This window comes from Choloepus didactylus, chromosome 4 (assembly GCF_015220235.1).
Source record: "Choloepus didactylus isolate mChoDid1 chromosome 4, mChoDid1.pri, whole genome shotgun sequence".
NCBI classification, from domain to species: domain Eukaryota; kingdom Metazoa; phylum Chordata; class Mammalia; order Pilosa; family Megalonychidae; genus Choloepus; species Choloepus didactylus.
In genome coordinates, this window is record NC_051310.1 from 63,238,869 (window position 1) to 63,251,273 (window position 12,405).

Sequence of the window (12,405 nt, forward strand, 5' to 3'; positions counted from 1 at the left end):
ACTTATTTGAAATTCCTTTTAAAGCATGAGTGAATTTTTTCCCTTGCTTTGGGGTTTGCATTACTGTGTCCTTGTGTTAGGCCTAGAGACTAAATTTCTTCATTTTATAGCACTCAAATTCAAAAGCATTTCATGTATTTTTATTTCTTTTCCTCTTCTTCCTCCTTCAACTTCTGAAAGTTTATTTTATTGTTTATGGTTAAGAAGATATTTTCTGAAATATTATGTCATTTTCACAGTTTACTCTTTCATCTTCTTTGATTTGGTTTGTGTACGACCAGGAAAATGAATGCAATTCTATTTTTCAGTTTTTAATCTAGTTCCTGTCATTATGTACTGAGATATATATAGATATAGATGATATAGATATAGATAGCTATAGATATATAGATATATAGATGCAGATATACCTAGATATACTTATAGATATATATCTCATTACCTAGTGACAGAAATTAGACTAAAATATAAATTTTATTATTAGAATGCAATATACCTCTACTGAATATAACCTCTTCTGTTCTACATATTAATTATTACTAAAATTACATTAAATTTCAAAAATCTAATTATATATGTATATATAATTTCTACACAGTACTTTGCCACATCTGTAAATGTTGAGTCTTCTATATGCAACCCCTATGCTATTATGTTGGTTAATTACTTCTGCAACAATGCCATATTTAATTACATTTATTTTATAGTAAGATGATATGTGTTAAAAAATCCTTCCACTTTTTCTTCATTTGAAATGTGTATGATGTTTGATTCTTATGAATTTTTGAGGTGAATATATCAAATTCTCAAGAGATATATGTGCTGGGATTAATAATGTTGAGTCTTACAATCAAGAAATATGGCCAATGCTGTTAGATTACTTCTTTATCTCTAAAGGATATTTCATATTTTCTCCATAAGATCTTATATATTTCTGCTATTTCTATATATGTTTCATGCTATTTTAGTAGTGTCATTTAAAATCCACTTTCTAGTTACCCTATTATTTTACACTTGATTGAATTTTGCATCATATTGCCTTCTCAAATCATTTTCAAATATTATTTTCATGAAATGTGGGCAGATTTTCTTTATCCTTAAATTTCACATCAAATCTGCTACTAATGCAAGTTCTGTTTCTTATTTCCAGTTGCTTATATATTTTCTTTTCTTTGTCTTATTTCATATGTTACTTGGTAAATTTGGGAAGAGTGGTCTTGGTCCAGTTTGTTATCAATGGATGCCTCTACCATGCACATTTAAAGTTGTGTGGTGCTTGAATAAGGAGGTTTACATTTGAATAATTACTTTTAAAGAGTAACTATTTTTACAGAGAAAAAAATATTTTCCTTCTAAGTCTTTGATAATTTTCATGATTAAGTATTTTATTGGGAAAGATATCTCTTCAACAAAGAATTACCATCTAATCGTTAAATTTTAACCTCAGTTGTGGCAATGACTTATTATATTTACTTTTCTAAAATTAAATCACTTATTTTCTGAGAAAATACAACTTTGTCATGATATATTGTATTTTTGTACCACTCATTTTTGTTTATCTTTGAAATTCCATATTTCTTGAATATAAACCTCTTCTGTTCCATCAAGTTCCATTTTCTCCAGACTTCCTCCCATAGCTCCCTATCCTCTTTTCTATTCTGGAATATTATATATCTCATGTGTCTCTATCTGACTAATTCTTCGCTTCAGCAATCTTTTGAATTGTATCTCTCAAAGCAATTTCATTAATATATCATAAAAATGTGTACATGGATATTATAGAGTGTCCCGGCCCGCGGGATGATCAACGGAGGCTCTGATACCTGTAAGGGAGGAATGGTATGGGACAAGAGACACGAGGAATGACAGCAAGACAGGTTTCTGATCAAGCTGCAAAGCTTTATTGAAAAGGCAGGGTATATATGCCCTGGAGGGAGAGGGGGTGGCTAATAGGGACAGGTGGCGGTCTGGGATTGGTGGTAGCTGTTGCTAGGGGTCTGGGATTGGTGGTAGCTGTTGCTGGGGTGGATGGTAGATGGGCGGCTACTTGTTTAGGCGTGAACTCTTGGCGCGAACTACTACTTCCGTAAAGAAGGCTGACGCTGTTCAAGGTTATTCTTAGCTCTAGCGGCCATGTTGTGCTTCCGGCATCGCTGAAGGTGCAAGCGTCCCAGAAGGTGCAAGCGTCCCCAACAATAGAGATGAATATTAAATTTCTGATATTATTTTTTATAAAACCTGATGCATAGTTTCTTGTTTATGATCTTCTCTTTGACATCTCTTTGTCTTTAGTGCTTGAATGATCATACTCAATTGTGTAGGATTTTCAAAAATTTCCATTTGCCATTATGCATGGAAGAGCATATCTTTCTTACCAAGGCAAAGTTAATATTTCATTTTAATATACATCCCTCCCTTTTTTCTGTTTCCTTACTATTTCCAGATATTGGCACTCTTAATTTTGCAATCATTGTCAATTTTCTGTTATATTCTAGTTTTCAAATATTAATTTTTTGTCTTTAGGTCTTTATGTTTTCTCCACAATATTTTCCGATACTGCATTTGATTTATTTTACCCATTATATTTGTAAATCAGATAAATGTATTATTTTCTTATTATTCATTTCTCTTTTCTTTCATTCTTCTCTGTCTTTATATATATGTGTGTATATGTGTATATATATAAATATATGTGACTCTACTGTAATGGGTATTCTTCAGTCACATTAAATTTTTTCATTGTTTTGTGCAGATGTGTAGATGTGTTTGCATTTCTGTGGATATATTCTTAAACCCAGTGGCCACATATATTCACTTCTAATATCAGAAAGGGCTGTGCAGTCATTTTTGGTTTCTTGTGCTTTGTGGTATTTGTAAGGAACTCAGATCTTGAGCAATGTTACATATGGAATGAGTAAACTGGCCAAATTGACTTGGTGATAACAAATAAACTGGAAGCTTTGACTTATGTTAAGAGTGGATAAAGCATCTCAGAGTTCCATAAATTCCATAAATTTATAAGAAAGAATCAAATATACCTGATTATTATATTTTTTCCTTCTTTATAGTAATTCACTGTTATCTTTGGATTGGGGCTACCTGCCTGATACCCCCACGCAGTTGTGAGTAGATTTCCTTTAATATATTTTCCCATTTATGCAATAGCCATGCTGTGGTAGTTTGGAGCTTTTATGTACCTCAGAAAATGTCATGTTCTTTTAATCCATTCTTGTAGGTACAGATCTATTGTGGGTGGGAGATTTCAGTTAAGCATTTTCAATTGAGGTGTGATCCAGCCCATACAAGGTGGGTACTAAACTTTACTGGAGTTCTTTATGAGAGTATATAAAACAGAGACACTGGAGAGAGCTTAAAGAGAGCAAAACACCCAGGAGATATTGTGAGAGCTGACAGATGCTCAGAGAGAAAGCTACTGGAATCAGAATTTGAAAGCAATGATAACCAGGAGTGTGCCATGTGCCCTGCTACCTGACAGAGGAACTCCAGGTGACAGCAACATTTCTTCAGAGAAGATATCCTCCTAATGTCTTAATTTGGACATTTTCATGGTCTTAAAACTGTAAATTGTAGCATAATAAATCCCCATTTTTAAAAGCCAACCAATTTCTTGTAAATTGTATTCTAACAGCTATAGGAAACCAAGAAGCATGCTCAGAGACATTTTGGGTCTGTATCTTCTGACAAGCTTTTTGTCACACCCATACATTTTTAATATGTCTAGCTGCTTTCTCCACTATTAACTGAATGATTATTACAGAATTTCAAATAAGGGAGAAGAAATGAAATGCGTCCATTAAAATACCTATAACTACAGGTTCATGCACAAACAGACATGTTCCCAGGTATAATAAAAGGATATATATATATGTGTGTGTACACACACACACACACACACACACATGAGACAAAAAGGTAGATGAGGTCAATATATATCCCAATTGTAACAGTTAAGTTCATTTGTCATCTTGGGAGATTATGGTATCTCATTTTTTGGTCATGCAAACACTTGCCTGATTGCTATTGTGAGGATATTTTGTGGATTGAAGTAATCAGTAAGGTGTGCACTTTTGCCATCTACAATGCTCTATTACATCTGACTCAAAGGGACTTTGTTGGACATACCACTACATTGTAATATAATTAGGATAACTGTGCCTTTATGAAGATTATTTCCACTTAGAATGTAAGATTCATGAGCATATTTATTTTTTATATTTTCATTCTCCACAGCTGTGGCTGGAGCAAATTAGATGCTCAAAATTCCTGTGCTGAAATAGAATGGATAAAAAGAAAACAGAGAGGTGGAGCAAGATTGCAGAGTGGTGAGGTCTAGGTTGTAGTTACTCCTCTGGGGCAGTTGGTAGAAAGCCAGGAAATGCATGGATCATACACCACAGAGGAATCTGAGATTGGACAAATTTCATACAACATTCTCAAATGTGGAACAGCTGAGATCAGCAGAATTTGTAAGTTCTCCTGGCCCAGGGACCTGTGATCCTCCCTATCAGGCACATTCCCAATGGAGGAGTGGCCATACATGCTGGGAACCAGGAGGGAGAATGAAAGCTGCAACCATAGATAAACTGAGAGCAGACACCTGAAAATCGGGGAGCGGTCAGCCCAGCTGAGAGGAGATAAGGCTAGCAAAACATCAAAATTACAGAAAACAAAATAAAAACAGAGACTTTTTGGAGTCAGGTGAACATAATACAGAGAAGGTCAGACAGAATCAGATGTATATGCAAATCCAGGGAGGGAGAGATTCAGTCTGAAAAGCCAGCTTCTCTGCTTTCTTGTTTGCTCCTTAATCACCTTCAACTCCTGGTCTTTTAGCATTTCAGTAGTCCATTAGATCTGCAAGGACTGTAAATAGTCCATACTGGGCCCTTATTTTTTTAATTTTTTTTTCTCTTTTTCTAAAATAATCACTCTAAGAAGCCCACTACAGAAAGTCTCAAAGATTTGCAAATTGGGCCCAGGCAAGAGCACAGCTAAGATAGCTCTGAGAGACAAAACAATAAGTCTAGTGGAGGAGAAAATTCACAAATAACTTCTGAGTACTTGTGGGAACTCAGATCCCAGGGGTTGGAATTCAGAAACTAGCTTGAGTCAGCCATGTATGAGACAGGGTCAGGGCCACCTGGAAATCTAAAAGCTCCCTGCTTCCTTACACTGGTGCAGCATCTGCAGGCTGGCAAGCACCACCTGCTAGACAGCATAGGAGAAGCACAGGGTCTAAAGGCCTCACAGGAGGGCCTCAGGTTCAAGGAAACTCCATACACTTCTCCCAAGATCTGGGCCTCTCTGGACTAGGAAAACCTGATTGGTGCTGACCATATATGAGGAGACCACCACACAAAAAGCCTACATAGAGGCAGGGCAAGAAACAGAAAAATAAGAGGTGAAAAACTCTGATCAACTAAACAGAATCTAAGTTAAATTTCTAGAAAAAGCTGAACTGAAACACCAAAGGTTAGAGAACAAAACCAACAAACAAGAAAACCCTAGGTAAAAGAGTGAAAACAAGCTCCAGAATAAACTAATCAAGAAAGTCAGATGCCTAGACAACTAAAGATAATGAAACATAGTAGAAAAGATGTAAATATGGACCAAGCAAAGGAAAAAACTAATAGTTCAACTGAGATACAGGAGTTGAAGAAATTATTGCTAAATCAATTCAATGAGCTGAAGGAAGAACTAGTTGGAGATGTTCAAACAAATCTAAATCAATTCAAAAATCAAGTCAATGAACTAGGGAAAAGCACAGCAAAATAAATGAAGGATATAAGAAGGACACTGGATAACCATAAGGAAGAATTTGTAAACTATGAAAAAACAAATGACAGAACTTATGTGAATGAAGGGCATAATGGAGGAGATGAAAAAGACAATGGAGGAAAACAAGAGTAGATTTGAACAGGCAGAAGAAAGGATCAGTGTATTGGAAGACCAGATATCTGAATTCACACACATGAAGGAACAGATGGTGAAAAGGATGGGAAAATTTTAGGAGGGCCACAGAGAGCTGAGTGACAACATGAAATGCACAAACATAGATGTTATGGGTGTCCCAGAGGGAGAAGAGATGGTGAAAGGGGCAGAAAGAATAATAGAAGAAATAATCACTGAAAATTTCCCAACTCTTATGAAAGACAGAAAATTAGAGATTCAAGAAGTACAGCACACCCCAAAAAGAATAGACCCCAACAGATGTACTCCAAGACACTTAATGATCAGATTGTCCAATGTCAAAGACAAGGAGAGAATTCTGAAAGCATCAAGAGAAAAGCAAGCCATAACATTCAAGGGAAGCTCGATAAGACAATGTACAGATTTCTCTGCAGAAACCATGGAGGTAAGAAGACAGTGGTACAATATTTTTAACACAATGAAAGAGAAGAAGTGCCAACCAAGAATTCAATATCCAGCAAAACTGTCCTTCAAAATGAGGGAGAGATTAAAATATTTTCAGAAAAACAGAGAATGAGAGAGTTTGTGAATGTGGGACTAGTGCTACAGGACATACTAAAGAGAGTGCTACAGGCTGATAGGAAAAGACAGGATGAAGAGGTTTTGAGAAGAGTGTACAAATGAAGGTTATCAGGAAGGGTAAAAAGAGAGATAGGAAAAAGTAAGACATGACATACAATCCAAAAGACAAAATGATAGAAGACAGTACTGCCTTTATGGTAATAATGCTAAATGTTAATGGATTACACACCCCAATAGTAAGACACAGTTTAGCAGAATTGAATAAAGAACAGGACCCATGTATATGCTGTCTACAAGAAACTCAACTTAGACACAAGGACAAAAATAGTCTGAAAGTGAAAGGTTGGAAAAAGATATTTCATGAAAACCACAATCAGAAAAAAGCAGGAGTAGCTATATTAATATCAGACAAAGTAGACTTCAAAAGTAAAAAAAATTAGAAGAGTCAAAGAAGGACGATATATATCACTAAAAGTGTCAATTCATGAAGAAGACATAACAATCATAAATATTTATGCACCAAGCCAGAGTGCCCCAAAATTCATGAGATAGACACTGAGTACATTGAAAGGAGAAGTAGATAACTCCACAATAATATTTGGAGACTTCAATACACCACTGTCATCAATGGATAGAATATCTAGAAAGAGGATAAACAAGGAAATGGAGATGTTGAATTGTATGATATATGAGCTGGACTTGACAGACATTTATAGAACACTACACCACACAAAACATTATACACATTCTTCTTAAGTGCTCATGGAACATTTTCTAGGATAGACCACATGCTGGGTCACCAAGCAAGCCTCGACAAATTTAAAAATATTGATATTATGAAAAACACTATCTTGTACCATAATGGAATGAAGTTGGAAATAAATAACAGGCCAAAGATTGTAAAATTCACAAATATATGCAGACTAAACTACACACTCTTAGAAAACCATTGGGTAAAGGAAGAAATTTCAAGACAAATTAGTAAATACCTCCAGACAAATGACAATGAAAACACAATATATCAAAACTTATGGGATGCAGCAAAAGTGGTGCTGAGTGGGAAATCTATTGCCTTCAATGCCTATATTAAAAGAGAAAAGAGCAAATATTGAGGAATTAAGTGCCCACTTGGAGGAACTAGAGAAAGAACAGCAAATAAACCCCAAAGCAAACAGAAGGAGAGAAATAACAAAGATCAGAGCAGAAATAAATGAAACTGAGAACAGGAAAACAATAGAGAGAATCAAGAAAACCAGAAGCTGGTTTTTCAAGAAAATGAACAAATTGATGTACCCCTAGCTAGTCAAACAAACAAAAAAAGAAAGTGGATGCAAAGAAATGCAATCAGAAAAGGGAAAGAAAACATAGCTACTGACCCTGCAGAAATAAAGGAGGTAAAAAGATGATACTATGAGCAACTATAAGTTAATAAACTGGACAACTTATACAAAATGGACAAATTTCTAAAAAAGCATAAACAACAAACATAGAACCAAGATGAAATAGAGGACCTCAACAAACTGATCACAAGCAAAGAGATTGAGTCAGTCATCAAAAATTTCCCAAAAAAGAAAATCCCAGGACCAGATGGCTTCACATGTGAATTCTACCAAGCATTCCATAAAGTACTTCCAATCCTGCTAAAACTCTTCAAAACATTGAAGAGGAGGGAAGACTACCCAATTCATTCTATGGAGCCAACATCACACTAATACCAAAATCAAAGATACTGCAAAACAGAACATTATAGACCAATATCTTTAATGAATATAGATGCAAAAATCCTCAGCAAAATACTCACAAATAGAACCCAGTAGCATATTAAAAGAATTATGCACCACAACCAAGTGGGGTTTATTCCAGGTATGAAAGGCTGGTTCAACATAAGAAAATCAATTAATGCAATACACCATATCAATAAATCAAAGCAAAAAACCAAATGATCATGGTGATTGATGCAGAAAAGGCACTTGAGAAAATTCAACATCCTTCCTTGATGAAAACATTTCAAAGGATAGGAATAGAAGGGAATTTTCTAATATGCTAAAGGCAATATATGAAAACCCCACAGCTAACATTTAACTCAATGGGGAGAGACTGAAAGCTTTCCATGTAAGATCAGGAAAAAGACAGGGATGCCCACTGTTACAATTGTTATTCAACAATGTGCTGGAAGTTCTAGCTAGAGCAACCAGGCAACAAAAAGGAATAAAATGCATCCAAATTGTAGAGGAAGAAGTAAAGCTTTTACTTTTTGCAGGTGACATGTTTCTATATGTAGAAAATCCAGAAAAATCTACAGCAAAGCTATTAGAGATAATCAACGAATTCAGGAAAGTGACAGACCACAAGATAAACACCCAAAATTCTGTAATGTTCTTATACACAAGCAGTATGCAACAAGAGGAAGAATTAAAAAAATTGTATTTACAATAGTAACCAAAAGAATCAAGTATTTATGAATAAACTTAACAAATGCCACAAAAGATCTATACAAAGAAAATTACAAGAAACTTAAAAGAAATTGAACAGGACCTAAAAAATGGAAGAACATACTGTATTCATGGATTGGAAGAATAAATATAATTAAGATGTCAACTCTGCCTAAATTGATTTATAGATTCAATGCAATACAAATTAGAATCCCAACTTACTTTGCAGAAATAGAGGAACAAATAATAAAATTTATTTGGAAGTGCAAGGTGCCCCAAATAGCCAAAAATATCTTGAGAAAGGGGAACAAAGTGGGAGGTCTCACACTACCTGACTTTGAAGCATATTACAAAGGTACAGTGTGCAAAACAGCATGGTAATGGCAAAAGGAGAGAGATACCAACCAATGGAATCAAACTGAGTATTCAGAAATAGACTCTTGCATCTGTGGACAATTGATCTTTGGTAAGGCAATTGAGCCAAATCAACTGGGAGGGAGCAGCCTGTTCAATAAATGGTGTTTGGAGAACTGGATATTCATTTCCAAAAGAATGAAAGAGAACTCCTACCTCACACCTCAAAAAAAAATTAACTCTAATTGGATCAAAGATTTACACATATGCACTAAGAGCATAAGACTCTTAGAAGAAAACTTAGGGCACTATCTTAAAAATCCTGTGATAGGAGATGATTTCCTAGACCTTAAGCAAAAAGCACAAGCAACCAAAGAAGAAATAGACAAATGGGATCTCCTCAATATCAAACACTTTTTACATTAAAGGACTTTGTTAGAAAAGTAAAAAGGCAGCCTACACAATGGGAGAGAATATTTCAAAACCACTTATCAGATAAGGGTTTAATATCCTGGATATATAAAGCAATCCTACAACTCAACAACAGAAAGACAAACAACCCAATTAAAAAATGGGCAAAAGACATGCAAAGACATGTTTCCACAGGGGAAATATGGATAGATCAAAAACATACATAAAAAAAGCTCAACTTCATTGGCTATTAGGGTAACATAAATCAAAATCACAGTGAGATGTCCTCTCACACCTACCAGAATAGCCATTATCCCAAAAAAACAGGAAATGACAAGTGCTGGAGAGGATGTGGAGAAAAAGGCACACTTATTCATTGCTGGTGAGAATGTAGAATGGTATAACCACTCTGTAAAACAGTGTGGAGTTTCTTCAGGAAGCTAAATGTAGATTTGTCATATGACTCAACTATTCCCTTGCTAGCTGTATACTCAAAGGAACTGAAAGTTAAGATACAAATGGACATTTGTAAACTGATGTTTATTGCAGCACTATTCATGATTGTCAGGAAATAAAAGCAGCCCAAATGTCCATCCATGGATGAGTGGATAAACAAACTGTGGTATATACACATGATGGAATATTAAGCAGCTGTAAGACAGAACAAAGGCATGGAGCATATGACAACCTGGATGAAACTTGAGGACATTATGTTGAGAGAAATTAGCCAGAAACATAAGGACAAATACCATATGGTTTCACTAATATGAATTAACATTAATGTGCAAACTCTAATAGTTAAAAGCTGATAACACAGGCTACCAGTAGATAGAAAGAGAGTAGAGATCAGGCATTTGATGCTGAAGGACTACAGAAATATTCAGCAGGATTGATTGTGTAGATCCAGAATTAGGTAGCATAATATTGTGTAATGGTAGCATAATATTTTAAGCACATGGGACAAAGATATATGTGAGTAAAGCTGAAGAGGTGGGATAGGGGAATATATGATACCAGAGGTAATGATAGATGATGAAGACAGACTGTATAACTTAGTAAAAACTGGAGAGGCCAATGACTGTTGCTAAATGTACAAATATAAAAATGTTCTTACATGTGGGAGAACAAATGAATGTCAGCCATGCAGTGTTGGAAAAGGAAAGTATTCTGGAAAAAACATAAAGCAAACTGGAGTCTATGGTCAACAGTAACATTCCAATTGCTTCCATTAAATATAACAAAGTAAGTATAACACAGTTAAATGTGTATGAGAGGGGGATATGGGGGAGGGATTTGGGATTCTTGGCGGTGGTGCTGTTTTCTGTCCTTACTATTATATTGCATTGCATGACACTTATATTTTTCTTTTTATTATCTTTTTTGTTATTCACCAAAACAAACTTTTTCATAATAATCAATATGTTGAAGTGCTGACTGTGGTGATAATTGTACAACTATGTGATGATGCCATGAATAACTGATAGTACACTGTGGATGGTTGTATGTTATGTGAATATATCTCTATAAGGTTGTAGGAAAAATATAAATAGAGGTAAAAATGCTGGGGAAAACATGGAGAGAGGGATGTACCTATTTACTGTTGATAAGGAGGCAGAATGGTGTCGCCTTCCTGGAGGTCACTGTGGTGGCTCCACAAGAAGCTAAGTATGTGGGGCCATAAGATCCTAAAACCTCATTATGGTTTATGTATTTGGAAGAATTACAGCAGAGACATGAATGGACATTGCACATTGGTGTTTTAGAGGCAGTATTCACGATTTGCAATGTTTGGAGGTGGCCTATGGTTACATTGAGGAACAGCATGGTGAACAGCAGTGTATGCATTTGATGGAATATTGAACAGCTATGAGAACGAGTAAAGCTGTGAGACATACAACAAGGTGAATGGATCCTGTAGTCTACATGCTGACTGACATACACCAGAAACAAAGGCAAACACTATAATGCCTCACTAATATGGACTCACTACAATGTGTAAACTCAGAATTGAATCTTAGAGCACAGACTAACAGGGAAATGATTATTGTAATAGTCCCTATATTGTAAGCTCTTACAGCAGTCAAATCTATTCCTGAATTTTAATGGCTATCTCCAAAATCTGAGATGTTGGTCCCTTAGTGTATAACCTGATTGGTCTCTGGAACATTGGGTATTTGTGTTACACATGAAACTCAGAGCTAGAGCTCAGCAGATACGAATATCAGTATTAACACATACAGCAACTGTTAAAAAAAAAAGCTGAAATAGAGCCAAGACTTCAATTAGAGATGTGAAAAAAGCAGATCAGGTTAAGACTCAAACAAATTGGCCCAAAGCATAAAGTTTGAAACTGGCTGTGTGTTAAACTTCAAATTCCATGTGAAACCAGGGGAAGAGATGTTTATTTGGTGTAGGATATATATTTTCTAAGCAATGTAACTTCTACATTCAGTTTGTTCAAACACTGCAATTACATGGAACTTTGATTAGAAAGTGATCTATGTTAGGTCTGCACAGATTAGAATGCAATAAAAACACATCCTAAAGTTATTTGGCTGGAGAATAAAAATGTATATTTGGGCACCCCCTAAAGAGCTGGGGGAGGATGCAGAGATGTTGGACTTCCTCACCTGGATTGTTGCTGATGTTCTCACAAACACTGGGGACTGATGGCTGGATTCACTGAGCCCTCTGT